At 44.6% G+C, this 25079-nt stretch overlaps 1 long non-coding RNA gene across 1 annotated transcript in view; it reads left to right on the forward strand.

Annotated features, from left to right (window-relative positions):
- The window catches only part of LOC110365621 (uncharacterized), a 128948-nt gene extending 103886 nt beyond the window's left edge, over window positions 1-25062 (forward strand). Inside the window, exons 3-6 of the long non-coding RNA XR_010474188.1 lie at window positions 2107-2236; window positions 4713-4896; window positions 14139-22581; window positions 22750-25062. This is a non-coding gene — a long non-coding RNA (uncharacterized LOC110365621). The remainder of the gene's footprint in view (window positions 1-2106; window positions 2237-4712; window positions 4897-14138; window positions 22582-22749) is intronic.
- The last annotated feature ends 17 nt before the right edge of the window (window positions 25063-25079 follow it).

Consider the following 25079-nt stretch of genomic DNA (forward strand, 5'->3'; position numbering starts at 1 on the left):
AAGCTCAGGGAGCTGCCGGGCACTGGTGAGGGTGGGGTGGGACTGTCCTGTCCTGTCACCGCCAGCTCCCCCAGCCCTGCACGGGGGCCCGGCCGCCTGGGAACCCCCGTGTGGTGTCTGCCCAGGGACCCCCGTGTGGCATCTGCCCGTGGGTTGCGTGGGGCCGGAGAGCCAAGGGCAGTGCTTCAAACGCCCTTGTTTCTATCCCACGCTCCAGGTGAGCCAGGTGCAATCTGCCCCTCATTATCCCCAATTAATAATTAAGCAGTTCTGTTTGGTTTTTTTTCTTTTTTTTTTTTTTAATTTTTAAAGGTTTCTCTTTTCCTGCCATTTTCTTTCCTTACTGTAACATTTTCTTGTAATACTGGAAACCATTTCTTTATTGTTTGGACTAATTTCCAAGCAGATTAAAAACTGTTGTAGCAGTCAAGCTTCAGTTCCTTCGTTTATTAGATTCAGAAGACAGCAAATTCCTTAAAACACAGATATAAACAATTATGGTAATGCATTCTGATTTGATAATTAGTTTTCATCACATGGAACGTATAAGTTTGGGCTCAGATTTTTTACCCTCCTCTCCTCCCAGCTCTGAGTTTGAAATTCATGCCTTTCTGCCCCCAGTCCTCATGGGCCGTGTGCTGAGGGACAGAAACTCAGCTCTCAGGGACACTGAAATGTAAGAGAGAAGGTCACAGATGCTGAAATAGAAACTATTTATCTGTAAACTGCATGTAGTATATCTGGTCATTGCTTATTATTAAAAGAAAAGAAATTGCATAAAGCTTGGGATGCTATCTCAGAATCCCCATCTCACAGGGAGATGGGAGCAGGGGCCGGGTGACTCTCACAAGCGTTTGGAAACCAGGTGGAACAATTCACAAACGGTGCTGATCTCTGGAGCAAGGGGAAGTTGCCCTTTTCATGGTGAGGTAGAGGGGATGGTTTTGCCTGCGGGTATAAGCGTGAAGCTCTCAGCTACTTCACGTGCAGCTGCCCGTGCCCAGCCAGGGCCAGCGAGAGACCTTCCAGGGGCTTTCTCAGGCACAGAATCGGCCTGTTGGAGCTTGGCTGAACACAGAATTTGAACCCTTGTTGTTATTCCATACAGCAGAGCTGCTTAATTTTTGTTTTAATTACTTTTGTCTTGCATATCCGGAAGGATAGGAAATGAGTTTTACTAATACATTGAGAGCGTAATGATCATTAAAGGATAAAGGATTATCGTATTCTAGTGCAGTCCTCCCACACGGAACCCCGAAACCTAATTGTAGCCCTTGAGGGTTTGAGCATTGCCCTGCCTAATGATCATTTGAGCCACTGCTCCAAAGAAAGAAGTGGCTGTTAGGACAGAAGAAAAGCTCTGATGAACAATAGGAGAGATTAAATGAACATGAATGGGCAGAAGCCCCATATGTGATGGTGGGAGCAATTAAGTGAGGTATTTCCAGGTGAAAGAGGGGAGCATGAAGGCCATTGTACAAAACACTGATGAGTTTTGAACAATCTCATCTCTATAATTCTCATCAGTTACCTTCAAGGAAAACAAAGTCAAGCTGAAGCAGGTGCTGGGAAAGGCAGTGGGGTCTGAGGGGGGGTGTATTCGTTCTGTGCATTGACATACAGCAAAGCAAGCCTCGAGCCAGCACCTGCCCGGCCAGTACGTCCCGTCCAGATGGTGCCCTCAGGTGTGGAAGCAGCAGCACGGGTGCAGCCCTGAGCCGCAGCTGGGGCGCCCTGCAATGCACCGGTGCTTTGTTTCTCAGGCGGAACGCTGTGCGGAAGCACCTTGGTGCCTTTCTGGAACCGGAGCTGGCTCCCATGGCGGCCAGGCGGGACAGCCCTTCTCCTTGGGTCGTAGCACGTCCTAAAAGCTTCTACTCAAGTCAAGACTGAACAGATATAATTTCTCTCTTTATAAGGATATGTGCCGAATTGTGTGCACGCATTCTGTGGGAGGAAGGGATGAAGAAGGGAGAAAGGGAACTAGTTAAACCTGGGGCAAAACCAAATGTACTTAAACTCATCATGAAAACAGTAGGAGCTCTAATTGGCGGAGGAGCAGTTTCACAGTGGCTTTACATTGAGAGTATTGAATCTGGTTCTTAGCAGGTGTTTGGTGCCTTCGTAAGGAAGTTAAAGGATGCAATGGCCGACAACTGAAGCTGCATGGATTTACTGACCTTCCAGTCACGTACCCTGCACCGGGACCTTTGCTGGAGGAAATAGTCCATTGGAGGTAAGAGCTGTGCAGAGATGTCACGTTTCCTGAGTAAATCCGTGTCCCCAGGAAGTGTCAGGATGCTCAGAAAATTCCTTGAGGCCAAGAATTCACAGGGTCTCCTGGCTTGGGTACTGAGGTCTAACATGTTCATCTGTCTTTTTTCAACTAACCACAAATAACACCTAGCTCTTTTTAAACATGTTTTATGAGTACATCAATGCAGCCTAGAAGGAACATCAGTATCTTGTCGATAAGGGACATGTTTTAACCAGCAGGCATGGAGAAGTGAAATGACACAGTTGTGGTTGGAGAGTGGGCAGGAGACAAAGCCAGAAAGAGAATCCACATTTCTCGTGTTCCAGTTACAAGAGGCCAATTGGAGCCAGTGGCTGATTTACACCAGCTGGCGCCTGAGAGGGTAAATAGGGGTCCTGCCTTTTAAACATGTGTCTGCACACGTAGGAGACAACTACAGTATTTACCACCTACTGTTGTGCAGCCACTTCTGGGCGAGAACTCTGAGGTGGCAACTGATGTACAGCACATGGTGAGGCTGTGGAGCCGGGACACGGGAAGTGAACATTTGCTGAGAACTACGGGGTGTTTTGCAGACCATGTTCCAGTCACCAGATGGTGGTTCTATGGCACAGAGGTTGCTTCATAGTCAATGTATGTGGCAAAAAGCACAGTGTGAAATTCTAGAAGGTTCATTGAACTTATCCAATGCATAATGTTGCTAGACATAATCTGTGCTAGACCGCTGGTTCAGTATGAACAAAATAGCTCCTGTGCGAGTATGAACTGAAGCCTTACTCCAGGTTCTCACCGGTCCTGCCTCTGGTCTTGGTTCAATTGTGATGAGTCTGAACAGAAGTTCTCAAGCATGGGACATCATAGCTGGGGCAGTAGATAACAGTGCACAAAACGCTGTTGACACAAAATTGCAAAGAACTGACACTTAGCTGATAGGAAGCACTTTGTACACATGTGTAGGGCAAGGCTCGCAAGGTGAGCCACTCTTGCGCTGATGTGCAGGGGGCAATGATCAGGCTGGGGGCAGGACCCATCTGAGATTAGCGTGAATATATGCTGCATATATGCTGCATATGCTCAAGCACTATGCCAAGGGCAACATATATATGCATTTGTTTATTTTGCTCTTCAAGGCAATTTATACAGAGCAGAAGAGCCAGAGACAGTGGAGGTTAAATATTCAGGGTGGGGATTTAGCTGTGTAGATCCTATTAAGGTTAATGGAAGTTGTACCACCAAGTCCCTCAGCGAACAGTCAGTAACCCCTGTACCGCACGCTTTAACAAGGGTTTAGTCATAAACAGCAGCAGCACCAGAAATAAAACTCATTTGATGAGCTAAACGAAACAATTATTTTAAAGACAGCAAGTTCTCTTGAAGTTGCTATCACATTCAGAAGCTGAGGCAAACGAAGAGTTAAGGAAGAGATTAAGGTTTTGTAAGAAGCAACTTCTGTTTTCCTATCTGAGTTCCTTTATTAAGCCTTACGATGCATCAGTTTTCAGTATTATCCCCATGAAGATGTCATCGAATTCTCATCCCGCCCTGCTCCAAACACCTCCCGAGAAATTCGAGCCACCTTATCCCCGCTGAGAGCTGAGCGCGTTGGGCCATTGGCACGAACCGGGCTGTAGTCACAGTGCAGCCAAGGTCTGGCTCTAGCCTTGAATGCCGTACGCTGAGGTCTGGGACCCGAGATGCCGTTTCTGTAGTGTCGGGGTGCAAAGCATTCTGACGTGCAGCACTGCAGGCTGGATGGGTAGATCTCTTTCTGGTGCGCCACAACAGAAGAGGGCAGGGGAACCTGTCTTTTATGCAATAAATCGAGTCTCGCTGGCACGTAGTGAAGTTGCAGACACCCTCGACTGGGCACATTTGGATTCTCCAGCACTGGAGCACCTGTAATTCTCCCGAAAATGCTTCACATTATAAAACCTTTGCTGCTTCAGAAGGGGCTTTTGAAGTCACTTTTTTCCATCAACTCTGTTTACCTGTGACAAGATAAGGGTTAAAAAGCCGTTCTACCTCTAGGAGGAAACAGTTGATTATCAGCCTCATCCTGCTCAGAAACATCCAGGGTAGAGGTCAGATGAACCTTTTTGTGAGTCAGGACTCATTTTCTCTAATATAATCATATGGTTGGTGATGGATTCAAAGAAAATTGCCCAGTGCTTGCAGGGTTAAATCACTAATAATGATGTTAGTAGTGATCTGGCTGGCAAAGTGTAATTCCCCTGAGATCACTGTCTCCGCGCAGTGCAGCGGTGTGCTGTGCTGCTTTCTGAGCGGAAGGCACGATACCCCGGTTTCCATGCGAATTAGGTGACCACTTTCACATCTAACCCTTCTTTGGCACTTGGAGTTCATATAGCTCCTCAGCGAGGTGATAAGAGGGTGACATTCACTGTTTTCTGACCACCTTTTGTCATTATTTGTCTTCGTTACCGGTTTTTGGCAGCCTTGAAGAAACAAGTTGCAGCAGCTATCAGCCCGATGACAAATTTGCAAGCAGGTCAGGGTGAGAGCCGAAGAATCCGATCCGGGGTGAGCCCGTGCTTCCTGAGCAGTGCACCGCACAGACCTCACTCCTCAGGGTGATCTGCTGGACCAAAAAGGTGTGAAACAGGGAAATCCAGAGCCAGGTAATTCAGCTCACGTTTAAAAGGAGGTTTTGCTTGTTGATTAGGTAATCCTTCTCCAGGAAATGCACGGCACCAACTGCTTTTCATGCTAGATTAGTGCTCCTGTGGTCAATTTGCTTTTACTAATGTCAGGGCCCCACGGAGCAGGTTCATCTGTCGCATAGCAACTGCTTCGGCAGCAGTGGAGGTAGCCATGCATAAAAGATTACACATGATGGCAGGGCACAAGTGTGAAGATTTTCAAAATTAGATACAATCTCAGCATGAATATGAACTGCAGAATTGACATGGAAGGATTTTTTCTAGTCATCAAGTTTCCATATTTATCAGAAAAAGTCATTTAACTGCAGTGCATGTAAAACGAAGAAAATGCAGAGGGCAGTAATTTAGCAAAAGCAGCAAACAAGCCGGTGTCTGTACACAAATAAATGTAAACAGAAAGCCCCACACAGTTCCTGCCAACCGCGAGCCCGCCTTCAGCTTCATGCTACACATGCCCTCGGGACAAGAGATGATCCGCAGTATTTTACGTGCATTTGGAAAGGTCGCACTCCACGGTGTCCCCCAGTCACTGGTAGGAGCAGGTGGGGTGGCCAGGTGACTGTGCCTGTGGTGAGCCCTGAGCCACCCCTGAGCTCCCGCACTGGGACCCGGCCGCCCTGGCCACCTGGTTCAGGGGACAGGGACATCTTCAGCTTTCACCGCTTGTTTTAGATCTGGCTTCTGCTCTGTCGCACAATTCTTGGCCATTCCTTTTCAAACTGCATTCAATCTTTTCTCTTACAAGATGGACAAGGGCAGAGAGAGATTGATTGATTAGTTATTTTAAAAGCGGTATGTCAAGGACTCTGTTGTGTTGCTAAAAGAGGTTTTCCTGCTCTGTCTCTAAAATGGAGCAAAAGTGAGAATTTGCAGATCTTTGTGTTTGAAGTGCCCTGCTAATTTGACCGGCTGCTTCTGCAGGGACGGTTTGTTTCTGTTTTGTGCCCTCCCCGTTCCCGCTCGCGGGCGGACAAAAGCCGCGGCTGGCGCTGCAGCGAGCCGAGGCTGATCCTTTGTATGCAAGACCCGCACACTTGCCTGGAACAGGAACCTTGGAGGTAAATCTGGCTAATGAAGCAGCTCAGAGAGGCGATGTGCATTATTTCGTATCCCACAATGATTTTCAAGTCAACACACATACAGCACCATGTATTTTGTAGCCTAAGATACCTGTAGGAGATCCAGGAGAAAGCTGTTCATCTAGTCTCCCCAGTGCTTTCGTTTAACTAACAGCAATTAACTCTCTTTTCAGAGTGAGGAATGCAGGAACCATTTCACTCTCTGGGTAAATTTTGTCTAGGCAAGAAATTATATTATGACAGTTGCTATCCGTGATGCTAAAATGCTTTTATTAGGACAATTACAGCTCTTTCTACTCTAGGCTGAAAGAGGAAGTGAAGAGCGAGCTTTGCTAGAGAGAAAGCAGTTTGTTAGGAGTGTCCTTTTGCTGCAAAGAGATCAGGGTCTTCTGGATTAATCTTCGGATTATATAGATTTTCCAAGGATAAAACAGCTAAGTCATCTCCGTCTCTAAGGAAGACAGCATTGTAGCTGCTTTGGCTAATCTAAGACAACAGCTTTTCCCTTGGAGGGTGTCAGTAATCCAGAAGATTGGTAGATAAAATAATTGAAGTTCTCAGGGGTTAAGTTTAGAGACTGCAGCCATTTTTGCAGGAGCAGCAGCTTATTAAAGTGACAAAGCCGCACTAGAGTACCCACTGGCCCTCCCCGAGCTGCCACCGCCGCGCCGTGTCCTTGTGTGTCTGGGCACCCTGAGCAGAGAAAGGCAGCAGGAAGGGGCTGGGGCCTTGGGACAGCCACAGTTCTTCCTTGCCACGTGTAAGTTTGATAATACTGCGCCGTTCAGCTGTATTTACCTACTTGGGATATCAAAGCATGCTCTAGGCTGTAATGATGAGGGTTATCCTACTTTACACGATAGGAATGCTTTACTATTCTCGTTTGCAAGCCGGAAACTGAGGCACAGAGTGTTTAGCTGGTGTCCTTCTCATCACGCTATAGGTTAATGGAATAGGAGGGAAGAGGATCCCAAAACCTCATTAACCAGCCACAGCGTGTTCTCTTGGCCCCCCGCAGGACCTCCCAGCCCAGCAGTGGTGCCACATCACGGGCCAGCCCGTGTCACGGGTGTGAGAACTGAGGGTGAGGTGGCTTCTGCAGCCTGACACGCACCACCAATCCCCCTCGGCCCGGACACCACGGGCCCTCCTCCCCGCTGCTCTCGGCCCCCGTGAGCGGCTCGCAGACCCTGCCGGCCGCAAGGGGCACCGTGTGCGGGGCCTCGGGCGCTGACCCCCCGCGCTGCTCCTCAGCAGGCACAGAGCCACGGGCAGCGGAGCACAGAGCTGCTGCTGAATCAGCACTTCACTCACCTTTGGTCCTGTGAAACACTCCCCAGGGGCTGCCCACCCCTGAGTCTTTTTGTGTCTGAAAAGCCCCATCGTTACCCTCCATTGTTTGCAGATATCTAGCACATTCAGCCTACATTTTTGACAAAATACGTAAAATAATTTTCAGCCTCTCCTTACACGATGTTGCCAAGGCCCCATTTTCTATTTTGCACTTGGACGGCCAGCTTTATGAGACCAGCCCGAGCCTGACTCAGAGCACATTGGCAGCCCCCATGTTGTCAAGCATCGAGCCCTTCCCTGTCAGTGTGAGCAGAAATGCACTGCCATTTTTCTGGAGCTATTAATAGAAGGCAGATCACCATCCTTCTTCTCCGATAGGAAGGCAAAAGTAAAGACAGGAATCATTTTTTTCTGTCTCGACATATTTAAGTTCATAATAATAATGTTTTCACAACAAGACCCAAAGTGTTTCTAAATGTATACACGTTGTACAAAGACACACATACGTGCAATATTAGTGCTTAATGTTGTTGAATTTGTAATCGTTCAGTCTCGTTGTGTCTTCTTTGTGCTTAGGGAAGGACAAACATAGTCCCAAAGAACTGAGTAGGGCTTTTAAACTGTTTTTGACTTCTATCATAACCGTTTTTTTTAACAGAAACAGTCCCAATATCTGCAATTCTCTTCACATTCAGTTTATGTTGCCACCCAGTAAAATCAAACCATTCTATGTTACCTTAGAAATGATTCGGTAGGTTGGATCTGCTGCAGACACGTGTTCGTGTTGTCCCAGTGCCCGTGGCTGCTCCTGTTTGTCTGTGATTTTATGCTTCAAGAAAACAGAATTCAGCTTCCAAACTCTTCAGCTGCAATCTGATGGGCTCTGATGGAACGAGTTTGGATTTTATCATCTTTATCTCTTCTTAAATATTTACGAGTACACCATAACATCTTTTCTGTCAAATGCCTTATTCAAGACACTTTTTAAAATTTCTCCTATGTTCTTTGGAGGTCTGACTGTAGTAAGAGCGCTACATGATGCTACCGCATTGTCCTCACAAATATTTCAGATCTGACGGTGTGATCACTGAATTCTAATTGTGCAGCAATTGTATTGTATTGATCAGCCTGGGTCAATTTTTGAAACAATGTCCAGGAGAATCATGATCCTCTTGCATCTCGAGCAGGCGGTACTAAACCCGATAGGCTCTGAAAGAGAGCGAGTTCATCAGAAAGTATGTTTTTACTGTTAATTTTTCCCAATTAATGCTGAAGTAGTTTTAAAAGTGTAAAACTTGATCATCTTGTTTCATACTTTTCTTTTTTGCCATCTGCAGATCCGTCTCCATATCCATGTTCTGTTCTGGGCATCCAGTTACACACACAACTCTCTAGTTATACACAACTCTCTAGTTACACACACAACTCTCTAGTTACACACACAACTCTCTAGTTACACACACAACTCTCTAGTTATACACAACTCTCTAGTTACACGCACAACTCTGTTCCTTCCTTCCGTGTCCCACTTCCCATTTCCGCCCTGCTGATGTCATTGCTGTGCAATCTATCACTTTTCTACAGGCTTTTTCCTCCTTTACTGGATTTCCATGGTTTACTCAAGTCTATATTATTTTTGAAAGTTAATATTGTTCCTCTTTAGGCTTCTTAATGCAAAAATGTAATTCAAGCAGTACACATACTGTATAAAATTTGTTTTGGTTTAAAAAAAAATAGGCCCCATGTAATTTTTTTGTATTGATAATAGCGTTTCCTTGCTGGAAGGAACAATCAGCCTTTCCATTTTATCTTACTGTGTTTTCCTCATTATACCTTTGCAGATTAATAGTATTTTGCTATCACCTACTTTCACCTGAGATTCGATGTTTCCGTTCCACTATATATTCAGTCCTACAATTAGCATTTGCTAATTAACAACATCATATTTCACCGTTAATAGCCGCTGTATCCTCTTCCTTGCTTTGTTCAGGCAGGGTTTATTTCTCTTAGTCTGCATAGTTTAAGCACCATGTCAAGACTCTCTCAGTGCGGATTCGGAGCCTCCATCCATCAGTGACAAACTGAACTGTTTGTTCATCAAAAATTTTTGCTTAACTCCCAGATTCCCGAATGACTACGAGTGAGCTTGAACTCTTTACCTTTCCTCATCATCTCTCTCGCTTTACCCTGGGCACTTAAATCTTGTCTTCGGTGCCATCTCCTTGGTCTAAAACCTGACCCCGTTTCTCTGCCGGTTCCTTTGTTTCCTCTGTGCTCACAGACTCCAGCATCCATCTCGGAGCTCAGAGGCTGCCAAAAAGGCTCCTCCAGCTCCCACCGGTTGTGTCAGGACATTCGGACTCTGCGTACCCAATGTGTTGTAGCACAAAGACTCTCTTGCAGTTTCCAAACGCAGGCGTCTCACACCGCTGCCTTGTGTACCAGAGCGACCTGTGAGAACAGTGTGTTTAGTCCTGCATCCCTTATATCTGGTCTGTCAAGAAACTTCAAATTGATCTTCAAGCTTAATTTTGTAATAACCCACAGGTAGTTTAAATATTTCAGTCAGTTCACCTCCTAATCACCTTTCCTTGAGGCTAAATAATTCCCATTTCATCATTCTCTCAGCTTCTGTGTTAGGCTTCTCCAGTACATTAATCATTTTGGTTGCCCTCTGCTGTACTTTCTCCATTTTATCTACATCTGTCTTCCAGTCTTATGGCCAAAATTGGACATTATATTCTAAATTTGGTCTTCCACCACAGGGTCTTATAAAGTAAAAATGTACTTTTATTGGCTTTGTTACAGATATATCTCTTTCTTAATGTATACGAGCATCTCAGCAACCTCCTTCGCTGTTGCTGCCCGTTGAGCGGAGTGCGGGAGCTGGATCCGTCAGACTCAGCCAGGGCTTCGTCCTCTCCCGTGTTAACTGCTTCATCACCAACCCATCTGTTTTCAGCTTTAGTACATTTCTTTATTAATATCAGCATTTTAATTGCATGTATAGTCGTTTTCTGTGAAGAGGAAAGCAGAGGAGGACGTTGCAATATGAAGTGAAGATACTGGCACTAATCAGTGACATCTTTCTTGAAAACCTGGATAATTTTGTTGGAATCTGTCCTTTTCTCTTCTGCTTTATGTTTAATATTTCCTTCAGATTTCCATTAGCACTACCAAAGCTATTCTATAAACACCTGTATCCTTCACAGTTTCAATGAGCTGACCTATTTTAAGGTCATTTGTATTATTTAATAAATATAGAGAAAAATCTTAAAAGAGCCAGTCTGAGAATAGCACAGTAGGGACATAGTGAATGTGTGAATGTTACAAATCCTGACTAAATTGCTGCTCTGATATTCTCAGAGACACAAACTTATCTTTTTCCTGAAAAAAAGAGAAAGAAAATACCCCCGTAACAACTGACCAACCACCCACCTCCCAAACCACCAACCAACCAACCAACCACCCGCCTCCCAAACCACCAACCAACCAACCACCCATCTCCCAAACCACCAATGCATATGTGGATGAACCTTTTTTCCTGGAAAAAGCTAAGATTATTTTTTCCCCTCAAATATTTTGTCATACAGTCTTCCTAGGATTTCATGCAACGTTATATTTAGACAAACTGAGAATTATGAACCTTATCATAAATCAAGACACTTTGGATCAGTGTCTTGTACATTTTTAATAACAGAGTACAGCAACAGAATTAAATATCATAGTAGATAAATATAGGGCAGGATGGATATAGCATATCATTTTCTTCTAGATTTCCTCTTCTGTTAGTGACAGATGATTCCAGTAGTTAGGGGGTCAGGTTGGGACTTGGGAAATTTGAGTTCAGTTTGAGTTCACCTGAGTTCAGTTTCAGGCCAAGTCACGTAATTTATCTCTGCCTCAGTTTCTCATTGATGACAGGTCCTCAGTAAATGCTGAACACTCTGGATACCGCGGGCACAGAGACCGTCTAACAAAATAAAGGTCTCAGATGACAAGCCCGTCTTAATCCCATTTTCCCAGAAGCAGGAGCAATTATCTTTTGCAGCAACTAAACTTATTAATGACCAAATCCTGGAGTTTGGTCATTAGCTGTTACTGGTTTTCAATAAGCTGGAGGGAGGACAGAGGTGGTTTCTGGGGCAGCCACACGTCGTTAAGCGAGTTTACCTTCCGCAGCTATCGGTGAGGAAGAGGTGACATCCCGATCTCTCGGGAAGCCCTGGACACCAGTGCAGCCAGAGTGGTACAAAGAGGATTGACAAGGGCTAGAATGGTGGGCCAGAATTTCCAGATTTATATTGCAACTAGACAGCGTATCCTGAAAAATATCCCCTCTCCTTTGAGAACAAATCTACTACAAAGATTTTCAGGAAAAAATATGCTGTTTGGCTTGAAATGTTCCAGGGTGTCTGGATAATTTGGTCACTTAAAAATTAGGAAAGATGCACCTGTAGAGCCTTGTCCTGTCCACCCGAGTTCTTCCTCTGCTCACTTGCAGTGTTCAGACTGCACACGCTGGCTTTATGTGTTTGGGCCTGGATACCAACATGGTGTCATTGAGAGCATTTTTGATGCATATTTAATAGTTACAGATATTTAATAGTTATGGACCAACTGATGCAACATGACACTTTACCACATTCAAGATAGAAAATTCCTGAGAAGTCCTGAAGTTATCTCTGCCTGAAATACCAGCCAATATTTCAACAAACGTAAACTTGAAGAATGGATGCACCTCAGTGTACATCTGAACAAGCAGTGCCCATTTACCCCAGATGAGGACTTGTCTCCAGGGTTCAGACTGAATACATACGACGGTATTTAGTTCTGCCCAGAAGGCAATCTGAGGTAGGATTTCCAAACACAAATTGTACTGGCGTAATCCATTTAGCTGGGATTTAGGGATTAAAAAAAGAGTAAGAGACTGGCTTGGATGGCCATGATGTAAATAAGATTAGATAATGAATCATTTCCTAATGCGTTGAGAAAATAAGATTAGGCTGTTGTGGGTCATGTGAACAGTTTTTCTATGATGATCAAATCGACGCCTCTGAAAATAGTCCTTTGCTTGTCCTCATCTCTTACATCATATCAGGAATGTGCCCCAAAGGATGATACTTTTAGGCATTAAGTGTGAATACTGCAGTTTTGTGCGGCTCCAGGATATAGGATGACAGAGAACTGCTGGTCCCCAGTTTATGGTCGTTTCTGTTGCTCAGTTTTTGCCATTAAAGGTAGTTTATGAAGGTGAGCAGCAAGCTGAGACTGTGGGAGATAATGGAGCTGTGCCCCCGGTTTCAGTGCAGCTGGAGTTTACACGGGAGTGTTCACGTAGGGTCTCCACCACATGAGGAGCTGGACTTGAACAATTTGTTATGGGGTAGTAACGAACAGTCCTGTGAACAGTGCTCCCGTCAGCCATCAGCCAAACCAGAGAGCACGAGCAGCAAACGCTTCATTCATCCAGCCTCCGTCTTTTGTCCCTTGCAGGTTTCAGCTGTCATTAAACCTTCTTTACCAAAGTAGTTTTAAATTACCACATTAATTTCAAAATCAAGCTAAGTTCCTTAGTAAGAGAACCATTTTCATCAATATCTGAAAGAATTCATTATAAAGTTGATTCACTAAGAACTCTCAACTTACTACATCAAAAGAACACCATAATTCCCACAATTCATTATATTCTTACAGTAGAGGTTCAAAATATTTATCGAGCTGCTGCTATTGGGGATTTATGCAAAACATTATAAAAGTATTGAGGATTTTTTTGGTTGTAGTTTTCTTCCCAAATATGCAAATGGGGCCAGTATGCCATGGGAGAAGCATATCCAGCTGTTGTAAATCAGTGCAGCTCTATTGACCTCCTCCAAGCTGCACTAATTCATAGACATCTGACCTATTAAAAATCTTTATTTCTGCTTTTGCATATTTATATCCCAGTCGATCTTCAGTGATGGGAAAGGCTGAGATGAAGGAGCAGATCAATGTGAGACCAATTGTTAAAGTTTTAACTGTGTTCACTGGTAGAAATAACGTTGTGTTACCGCGAGGTTTATATAACACAGTGCAGTGGGGTCCGTTTATGAGATGAGCTCTATGTACCACCACAACACAAATCAAAACCTTGCTTTTCTCACCCAGCAGCAGCAGGGAATAAAGATGAAAGGAGAACTGTACAGGGGAGAGAGGAAACAGGACGAGTTTGGGCAACTGTTTACCCAAACCCCAAGGCCTGGGGTGGGGTGTTTGCATCAGGCCTCCTTCCTCCTTTGCTGATTACTTGGTGTTATTCTTATTTGTAAGGGAGTTTTGATGTAGCTTGAATTAGCTGTATTTTGCAAAACAAAAACTATATTCTACTGAGTAAACAGGGGAAAATTTTAATATACTCCTGTTGGGTAAATGAAATTAAACATTTCCCTTCAAGATGGCTGGTGTTTCTTACTGCACCGAGACTATTGCTAAAATAATCAGAAAGAAAATAGATCTAGTGAGCAGTTTTCAGGGAAATCTGATTTTATGCTTGACATGGCAAAGTGACTTCACCCAAATAAAATCACTGCAGTGCCTTCTCGCCTGTACTCCAGCAGACATTCGCTGTCGGAGAGCAGAGATACCGGTCCCGGAGACAGCCTGCAGGCTCCAGCCTGCAAAGTTGCTGGTTTAGACCTCTGAACATCCCTTTTCACAGGCTGTGTAGTGAGCAACTATTGCTTCTTCCAGTCTTGACTGGTAGCATGTTCATATGAATAATTCCTTGTGCAAAGCATGGCTGGGGGGAAGCTTGTCAGAGAACTGGTTTGGGGTTTTTCATTCCTGCAGAAATCCCCCTCTTGGACGTTTTCATGGAAGGAGATGTGTGGTTCCAACAGCTCCGAAAGCAGATCAATGACTACAAAAGCAATGACACACCTCAGTAGAAGAACAGCAAGTGCAATCGGGTGGTTTTCCCCGCCAGCAGAGCCTGTGGCCGCAGGAGCCTTGGCGAGGAGCAGCGGGTCCCAGCGGCACAGCATCGCACACCCAGCGCCCACAGAGACGGCACCACAGAACAGGGCACGGCGTGCGGGCAAAGACGAGCCGGGCCTAGAACCACACATACCTTGCCAAGAGAGATGTTAAACAAGAGTTAATGGGTCGCATAAACTATGTGTTCTTTAGGGTTCTCGTTGCTGATGTTCTCCAGAGCAGCGCTGTGTGCTGACAAAGGGAGGGCTGGGAAGGCAAGTGCCCGTGGAGACAGAAGATGTTACTTGTCTTCTCCGGCCCCTGAATCACCAGCATAACTAGGAATATGTTTTACCTTCTGGAAGAACTAATGGTCCTAACTGTCCTGTTTGTGTCCAGCAATGTTAGACAACAAAGGCTCCCAGCGGTAACCGGCTCTTCCTGACACTGGTGGGGTACAGGAGTCTGAATGCTGAAATTTGTCAGCAATGCAATAATGCAATTTCAGATATAATACCTACACGCAGGCAATTTTTTGGTGTGTTAGTGTTCTCTGGAAGAGAGGACTTTTGGGGAATTTGTTTAACTACTCGATTGATGGCTCTGGGTGCATCACATACCATTGCGGTGCGTTGTGTGTTCTCCAGCGGGTACAAACTTACCAAAACTTTCAGCTGTGGAAGCACCGTTTGCTGCTTTGCCAAACTGAAGAGAACCGTGTGAAGGCTGCTGTGAGCAGGGGTGTCAGTCTGCTTGTAGGGGAGTCATCGAGGAACTTTGGGGCTGTTCAGGCTCTGGAGATGAGTTGTTCTGTCACGGCACGTCCCGTGGGGACGTCACATTGTGTGGCAGGTACGTTGCTGTTGTCACAATATATTCTTGTGATTATCCGAGTTAGATTAGTATGGCTGATTTAGGTGTTCATCAAAATGAGCTCATACCTTCCATAAAGGTTAATTTTGACTTGTACAAAATGCCTTAAAAATGAACAGTCTTCAGCACTATGCTCTTCAGAATTGTACAGTGAGTGAGCTACATGTCACTGATTATTTACGGAGCACTCCACACCGTAGTAATTCCAAAGTAGTATCAAGATCTATGTGTCCTGAAGCTTGTTGGAATGGAAAAATGTTACCAGTTATATTTTGTAAAATAAATACAGTGTAAAGGTCATTTTGGGGAGGTGTAAATTTACAGAATATCTTGGCCGTGGAATTCAGTTGAAATAAGTTCAGAAATGATGAATCTGCCATCAGAGTGCAATGGCGCGTTGGCAAATCCACAGCGAGCTGAATTTCACGTGGGTTTTTGTGTCAAGTGAAGGCCGAAGGAGGGGAGCCCAGCGGCACCAGGGCTTCCCATCTCCCCGCGTTCCCACCCCGTCTGACGGGGCTCGGCTCCGGCTGCCCGCGCGTCCCAAGGAGACGTCGCCTCCTTGCGTGTCCAGAGACAGCGTTTGGTGTTGTATCTTGTGTGTTTGCCTGCAGCAATCCAAGGTACTGCGGCTTTTCTAATAGCAATTCACATCTGATTTTCATATTATGGCTGTTCAAGGTTTCCAGTAGTGTTTTAGTTTTAATTTGACAGAAATTAATAAGGAGGAAGATATCATACATCAGTGCTGTACAGCGGTATTGTCACACTTCCTAATTCGTTAGACAATAAGAATAATCTACCACTTCCAATTTAGACTCAGTAAAATAAACACATGTATATTAATGTTTTAAAAATATTTCTGTTTAGTCAAGCATGTCTTCTTTATGCAGAATAGCATCAGATCAATAATTAGTTGCCATGCATTTTAATAACGAGACTTTTTTCTTGAGATTGTTTTTCATAATTTTGCATTTATGTTTGACAAGTTCAGGAACTTGTCTTATTTGAAAGAAAAAGTATTAATGCAGAAATTGCTTCTCATTGTATTATTGCTTGCCAAATCTAATATGTAAATACCCAGTAGAACTCATGCTTATGTTAATGGAGAGAGGATCATAGAAATCCTGTAGACAGAGTCTATTTGTCCCACTTTGTTCCACACATTAGTATTCTCTATGGTACTTAATTATTCAGTGTTTTAATTTTAAATTAAAAATAAATACTGTACATGAATGATAATTTGAGTGAAATGATAGGAAAACATTCTCACAATGAAATGCAAGTCAAGTTCCCTTACGGTGTTTTTCTGGTCAAAAAAAAGTATCATCACGAAGCACGACGTCTTTTATTTCCTAAATTTAACTCCCCGCCATCATTATGGATCCAAAGAATATGTGTCAGGGACTGGTTATGACGCGGGAAAGAAAGCTGGCTGAAACCATTGTATAGCCAAAGGCACAGTGAACTTATTATTTAATACTGGATTTATTACTTCTGTGCACATTTTGTGAAGTATGAGGATTGCCAGTTTTAGTTACAAACCTCATGACTGGCATAAGAAGTAGATTTTATAGATGGATTTTCTTTTGTTCTAATGGCTTTTCTCAAAATAATTCATTAACTGCAAGCTTATAGCTGACCATTTCACCAAGCTTTGGCTGACCTAGAAGGCTGCTGTGATTGTAGCTGGGCGTTGTGGTGGGTTGTAGTACCGCCTGAGAACAGAGAAAGCTTTATCTCCTCCATGGAACCGGCTGCACAAGTGACTCTCCTCTAGAAAAATGGCTTTTCCATTTGCTCTAAACACAGTGGTTGGCAACAGAAAGGATTTTCTCGGCAAAACATAATGCTATGGGTGCGGGAAAGGCCTGCAAAGAGACTGGCTCCTCTAGTTTGATACCAGGATGGGGACGAAGCTTGACCACAGCAATAAGGAGCCAGAAGCTCTAATGCACTTTGGACTCTGTCGTGACCGACGGTGGCAACTGACACTGATCACTGCCATGAGGTGGTTGCACCGCTACAGCCCTACTAACCGTCCTGCTGTCACCATGAGAATGGCTGAAATACAACGTGAGCTCAATGAGAAAGTGTCTCACTTTCCAAACCTGTACAAGAAGAGAGGCGGTGCCTTTGCCATCTCTCTTTTGAACATAGTGTTTAGGTAGGTGTAGCCTTCTGTGTCACACTGAGAAGGATATTGATTTGGGTCACCTTCTGCTTAGAAATGGTGATTTTAAAAGTATTAACAAATTATTATTTAATATAATAATTATACTACAGTTGGGAATGTTGATTAATGCAACCAAGTGTTAAATTGTATTGAAATATCTTTAATTACTTGCTACTAGGTTTGAGAACATTTAAAAATAATCTTATAGAAATAAGGCCAGAACTAGAAGGGTCTTTCTGGGTCAGTCTCGGGATTTCAGGATATTCAGCTGTAAATTTAGAAGCTAAATGCAGGTGCCGATTCCTTTTCAGAGTTACCACGTGCCTATTGTACAAAGCCGCACTGGTGTTCAGGCGGCAGCACTGTCACCCAGCACACACAGCCGCCACACAGGTACAAGTCATCACCTGGATGTTGAACCCCTTGCCATCCTTTGCCTCCCCGGACAACCCTGGGCCCGCTGTAGCCCGGACCTGGGCCGAGCTGTGGTTCAGCCTCTTCCCACATCGCTCCTCTTCCATGGGTTCCACTTCAACCACATTTTAAAGCCCACCAGCTTGTTCGCTGCTTTTGTGCTGCTGGCATTTACGTTGGGGAGTTTGGAAGAGGCTGTCAGCTCCAGCAATACACAAACCACCTAAAATTGCACTTTGTTATTGATAATACAGTTCAAGTAAAAGCCTGATTGTTGCATTGTTAATTCACAATGGAAACAAGCAGGAAGTCCAATCCCCTGTTGTTGCTGGTGCTCAAATCATATAATCCTATACGTTTGTACGAAACTCTATCTCACAAGCAATTGGATTATTTTGCACACTGCTCTTACTGAAAGCCCATTCCAGAGCATCTTTGCTCTTATGATTAGAAACCTCCTAATTTCTAGCCCAAATTTATACCTTTTGCTTCAGTACCAGCAATCACCTGTAGCACAGATGTTTTTTCTCTCTGAAGTGTTCCCCATGTTGAACTGTCCATTGACTGCAGTTATTTCCCCCTTCACCTGGCTTCCAGCCCTCTTCCCTCTGGTCTCGCTCGTCCTTCTTTGCACCTGTGTGAGTGTTCTGCTCCTGATCTGAGGAGCAGAATTATCCAGACCGCCTCAGAGGAGGCGATACGAGTTCCTTGTGCATGGTGTAAGTTCTTCACATCTGGAAACACCTTCCTGGGCACATCCTGGAGTTGCGTTTGTCTCTTTGACAAGTGCGTTACACCGACGCCTCCCGTTGTCCGCGGTCATGGGGGGCGTTCTGCAGAGCCCAGCACCGCTCTGAGCAGGTGGGCAGGTGCTGTGTGTGAACGGCGGGGACGTGAATACTTCTTTAATAAATCAGCACTTAACTCTTCACTTTGAAACAGTATCTGTCAGTTCTAATTGGTAAATTTTAATAGTCTGTAGGCTATAATTTAATAATGAAGGGCTGGGAATTCTAAATGAAACAGAAGACAAGAATCAAAGCAAAATTCACGGTAGAAAAAAAGTTACTGCTAGGAGTCACATTATTTAAGCATTATTTTGTAGTTTAAGAATATTATCCATTTATTATATGTGGCCTTGTGGTTATCTGATTCTGCTTTCTGTGCCAATGAGGAAAACAGAAGGTTTACCTGAAATGTCAAAGCATGAGATACTGTATTGTTTTTTGCCATCTTGTTAACAGAAATAAGATAATTCTCAGGTGAATAAATAAAGGTATAGAAATAAGTCACCTTAGTAACATATGCATGTTAAGTGAGGCAGCAAATGAATACCACAGGACCAGGAATACAGGACATTAATAGTGTTTTCTAGATGTTAAGACAGGAATAGCCTTTTCAATGGTACCAAACCTGGGATATAGCTGTGTACTGATAGAAAGATACTTAAAATTAAGACTGGAGCTATGTTTAGTAAGTTAATTAATTTGTATTGCACAGAGAAACTATAATCTGAACTACCAAGCAGAGCAGGACTTCAGTTAGTTTAAAATGAGTTACAGAAATACATCATATTGGAGGGAGGTGACCACGTGTGTGTGGCTGAGATGGTGACTTCAGTTCGGACGTGGCAGCTGTATCTTGATCCTCTCATCATATAAAGCATGGATCCTGCAGGTTTCAGTTCTTATGTATGAAACCTGGGTGAGATGCTTGTCTTCTGTGAGGTGCTAAGAGTTACAACCAGGCCTCATCCGTGTAAGAAATTCAGTTGCACAGGTATTCCAGTGTACTAGAGAACATGAATATGAAAATTCTGCACCAAAATAATTTATTTGTGCCCAAATGTAACTTCATTCTGACATCAGCACTCATATAGAATCTACCAGAGGAGATAATCGTGATAGCTGTCCAACATATTCTGTAATTACAACAGCCACGCCAGTTTTGCTGTGCAGGCGTGATCTGACCTTTCGCATAGCGTATGGAGGTTTAGAGCCCGCTTTGTTACATAGTTAATTGTGGGGTCAATATGTGATAGAGTTCAGCGGTATATATGCATTTAAGCACAGGGTTCTGACAGCTGCTTTACCTTCTAGTACAGCTGCAATAGGGTGTTTTCATACATCGGCCAGAAATGGCAAATGATACATCATCCCAGAGCATATCTAAGATACCCGATAGTAGGAACAGACTGGCTTTATATTACGAAGAGATATGTTGGAAATATACCTGTTTTTCTATGAAACGAGATCTCTACTGTGGCTGAGACCACTTAAAATTTTTTGGTCTACCTGTTGTTTGATATAAATTGTTGTTTGATATAAATAAGCTGGGACTTCATGGGGTAGCTTCGGAGGTTAACCGCACGTCAGGAACAACGGGGTGGCTCTTTGTGCGTTGCGTAGGCATTTCCACCCCAAAAACCCCTAAAGCGCCAGAACTTTGCACCTTTCTAGGGGTGGTTATGTCCAAGAAAGAGCTATGCGAGTGTGGAGCCTCGTGGTGGTACGTGAACGTTTGGCAAGTGTAGATTCTAGAGAGCTGGTTTTCCTTCTGGCAGGAAAAACCCCATTAAACCCCACAATACACTTTAAAGCTCAGAGCCCTTCAAAGCCAAAATTAGTATGGAGAAGGGGATGGATGACCATATCCCTTCTGCAGTTTCAATAAAAAGGCCTGGTCATCAAATGAACTCACGCTTTGGGCTTTGTGGTGGGTCCTGAACGTGAGCTTTCAATGGCGACCATCAGAGAAACCCTCTTTTGACCTGCAAACTTGATATGGAGTCAGAGGAAGATTAAATCCCAATCCAGGAGCTCTGTTTTGGTGGAGGGACATTTCCAGCTGCAGCTGCTCTTCGCACGGTTACGTTTTAACCCAATCAACATGCATAGTGGGAGGGCCATACAGAACCCGCCATATCAGCTGTTCAGGGGTTAGAAGTTTGCTTTCCTATCAGACGTGCACGCTGGGCTTCACTAAATCTGCTGCACCGGGTCTGTGAAGCAGTGCTTTTCGAATATAAGACACTACTGAAGTCAATAAATACAAAAAAAATGTGTTATACTATATAAAGGACAATAACAAATTTTGGCAATGCTTTAGAATAAATGTTCTTCTGCTCTTGTTCCATTGCAGGTATTTTTACTGAGACAAAATTCTGAAATTTCAAAATGGTAAAGTCTTCCAGGAATGGAAACGGGGCGACCGATAGGAAGCCCAAGATGTAAAACCACTGAGGTGAAATGAGAACTGAAGCCAACGTAGAACTTGCAAAAGAAGTGAAAACAAACAGCGGGGTATTTTAGCCACCAAAATGAGGGGAGAGCCAGGGAAAGAACAGGTTGCCTTGAGGGAGGATGGGCTTACGGGGGCCATAGATGCTTTCCAAAGATTAGATGACTTTGTGCCTCAGTGTTCGGTTTGGACCATGGGTCTCACCCTGGATGGGAGAGAACTGGCTGCATGCCGTGAATTTGGAAGGATGGAAACGATGCCTTTTGAGGTAGAAGTAACATTAAAGGAACATGGTTGCAGCGGATCTGCACCACAGTAATCTGCAGGAATTGGCATTTGGAACTACATTTCTACTTGGAGGACATTTAGGATGGTGCTAAAGCAGGAGTTGTATGAGAAATTTCAGACATGATTCCTGTATTTAAGATAGGAAAAACCTGTGATCTAGTTAAATGTAGGCACATTAGTGTGACATCAGCAGCATGCAAGGTATTAGAGTGCTGTTGGAAAGGAGAATAACAGCGAGCATGGCAAATGGAAGAAGTGGGATAACACACAGAATAGGTTTACCGAAAGCAGATTTACCAGATTAACTTGATAATCTTTCTTTAGATTATCCTGATCTTTTTAGACAAAGAAAATGGCAACGGATGTGATGTATATGCACTGTGAGAGAAGCATCTGACACAGAGCTACATGGAGAATTGTTCGACTGGAAAAGACAAAGATTAGCCCCAGAACTGTAAATTAAGTAGAAACTGGCTAAAGGAGATAATAACAGATGATGCTGAAAGAGGAAATACCAGGTTAGAGAGAGCTAGGAGTGGAGTTTCTGAAGGCACAGTCTGGGGACCAATATCGCTTAATATTTTCATTAATCAACCAGGCACAGCAAGAATAAGAACCTGCTAGTGCAATGTGCTGCTGGGCGGAGGCGGGAGGGGCTGTCAATAGCAAGGAGGCTCGGCATACGGAAAACCAGAACATCATCAGCGCTGGGGAGATGTCAGTGGGGTTACATCGAACAGTTCGAGTAGCAAGGTCAGGTAGCTGGGAACTAACGACAGTGTCTAATGTGAGGTAGGGCTTGTCGATTGGACCGATACGGGAGAACTGAGCATATATTTGGCACTACATCAAAAAAAGCATTTCCAGTTGAGATAGGAAAAAATTAATGCTCTTTAGGAGGCTTTAGTAAGACTTGTTCAGGAATGTGGTGACCAATTGGAGCTGCCTGTGTTGGAAAGAAAGAAAGTCAGCGTAGGGCAGGAGCCGGGAAAGGTGAATAGGTTGGTGGGGGAACGGGGATTGTGCCTTAGCATACCACAGGCTGCACATAATGATCCATAAACATAACAGGTGTCAAGAGGATCTTTTTAAGCTTTTCAGCTTTTAACTCTGAAATCCCCTCAGACGAGCCCCCAGCACCACTGATCCAGAGCAGGGTTGTGCCCCTTGTGCAGCTTTGGCAGACAGGAGTGCCAAGGAGGTTCTCCAGCCTTAGGAAACCGCAGTGGGGAGAAATGTTTTGCCTGTATCCACCACCACGGCACGGAGAAATGTGGGGAAGCAGTCAACAATTCTGTCTGAAATGGAACTGCTCAGAAATAAGAGGTGAATTTCTCCAGTTATTCTTTTGCCTAGTCAGGTCATCATCATTTTAATCCAAAATGTTCAGCTGAAAATCTTGGCTTCTCATTGAAAAAATGAATATTGTCCCCTCTCCACGCCATTAGGGTTTCTGCTAATATATTTTCCATTTTCCATATTTAATTTGTCTAGCAGAACGAACTCAAAACATGCTGACATTTTCAAGGGAATCAGGCACTTCCCATTTAAGTTCTGATGGAAAGTGTTCGAAGAGCCCCGAGGCTCAGGAGCCGGCTGCATCGGGGCGGCACCAGCCGAGTCCGGATCCGTGGGGAGCGCCCGAGCACCTCTGAGAGCCTCCGGACGTTCAGATGATTGCTTCTGAGGGCAAAACATCCATTCCCTCAGCCACGCGCTGGGGCGGCAGCGGCTCTGCTGTGGCACTGGAGCGTGACCTTGGCGCGGGTGGCGCAGAACGCGGAGCCGCTGCTGCGCCCTGCTCCCCCCGCGCTGCGGAGCCGCAGGAAAACTGACCACGCCGCAGCGCCCAGTGTCTTATTTTTAACTTTCGCCAGACGACACGTGTAGCCGAGGCCAAACAAAGCGAGCCGGGGAAGGGGTGTGAGTGGCTGTCGGTGTCAGCGCCGATCAGCGTCAAGCGGGGCTCCGCAGCCCCGTGCGCGCAGCGCCCCGCTCTGCTCCGGGCGCGGGGGCGCCGCAGCCACCCGAGCCCGGAGAGATGGGCGGCGGCAGACAGACGCAGATACAGGCTGACAGAACCACCCCCGTGGAGGACGCTCGACTTTACCAGAAATTAAGACGCTGCACTGCTGAAGAAAGGGTTCCGTGATCTCATTAAGTCTCTTTTATGTCTCCCTTTTTATTTTATCCTCCAGCCTCTCGCAAAAAAATACTTTGTGTGATTTTCAGATTAAGTTGGAGGAAAACTGTCCGTGGGCTGAAAAATGTTTGCATTCTTTTCTACTAGCAGAACCCTTCACTGAAGGCTTATATTTTTTAAAGGAGAGGAAAATGCAGTAGGACATGATAATGTCGTATATTGAAACTCGCTCTTGCAAATCAGGACTTCCTAATATTTTCCTTTTAAATAAAAATGCCATTTATCATTATCAAATGAAGTGTTAATGGAATCAACTCACACACAAACTCATGCATATATATAAAATAAATAAATATAATATATACATTAGAAAACCCTTACTGCAGAGGATGACCAAGCACCTTGTCAGCAATCCATATTATATTCGTTAATTTGATTCCTGCCAAAAAATCACTTAAGTGAGACCTTCTGATTTCTTTCTTTAACGCTTGAGGCTCCTTTCATCTAAGCAGTGTTTATTAACCTATTTCTGAAAATCAGCATAAGCACAAGCTATATTTAATCTGTTCTTTTCATCTGCCTTTCTTTTTTAATGTGTTCTGTTTTGTTTTTAATTCCAGTGTGAGAAGTAAGAATTAGAAACTGAGCATTGGTCATAATTTGAAAAACCCCACAGGATCAGATAGTGACAAATGAAATCATAAAAACGAAGGTTTATTGTGCTCATTTCCATTCTTTAAGGGCAGACTGATTCTAGTTTAATTCCAGGACTAACGGCAACAACAGCAAGCAAAGTGTGCTCACATGAGGAATAACACTGTGACCTGACAGCCGAGATTTGGGTGACAGGTCTATAACTCTGTCTGTACCCCAGTCCTCCCAGTGTCCCCTTCTGCTGTCCTGAACAGAAACTCTTTAATCTGCAGATTAAAAGTGTTCTGTAACTAGATATTTTTGTTAATACTTTCACACCAAAAATTGCCTTAAACCCCCAGTAACCAATGAACTCTGTAGAAAGCAGATCCAGCGTGGAGAAGAGCAGTTGGCATAAACTGGCAGATACTCCTGGGGCTGCAAGGAAGCAAACCTGGTCCGTTCATACGGACGGAGTTTTGGCGCTGAGGTGGACGTGTCCGCGATGTCACATCTCTCCCGTACCCAGGCCAGGGCAAGGCAGACTGAACCGACACACGGCCGTTGTGTCCAGCGTGAACACGGTGGCTCGGGTCTGCCCGCAGAGCTGCTCTGTGCGCTCGGCCGCGCGGGGAGCTGCCCTTCCTCACCTTTGGCGCCGTTAGAGCCGCGTTTCACCAGCTCCACGGAGCTTCCCTGGCGGGTTGTGTGCTGGCAGGTTTGGCCCCTCTGCCGGTGCTGCAGCCAAGGGTAGAACACTTGCTGAAACTAAACCATGTCGTGTCGAATTTGGTGAGGTTCCTTGACCCGAGGTAGGGCTGTGGCTGCAGGTTTGTGCAGGAAGGAGTCGTCCTCACTGGACAGCCCCAAAAGTCCTACCAGGAAGGATGGAAGTTATTTTCCAAGCTGCTGTAAGAGGACAATTTTGGTAGTGAGACCGTCCTTGTGAAGATGGTTGTAATCTGAGAGCTGAAGCAAAAAGGTACCAAAAAGTAGCAGGTAAGGCAAAGTGATTTAGCTTTTTTACGTGGTTTATTTGAGCGGGGTG

Source organism: Columba livia, chromosome 8 (genome assembly GCF_036013475.1).
Source record: "Columba livia isolate bColLiv1 breed racing homer chromosome 8, bColLiv1.pat.W.v2, whole genome shotgun sequence".
In the NCBI taxonomy this organism is placed as follows: domain Eukaryota; kingdom Metazoa; phylum Chordata; class Aves; order Columbiformes; family Columbidae; genus Columba; species Columba livia.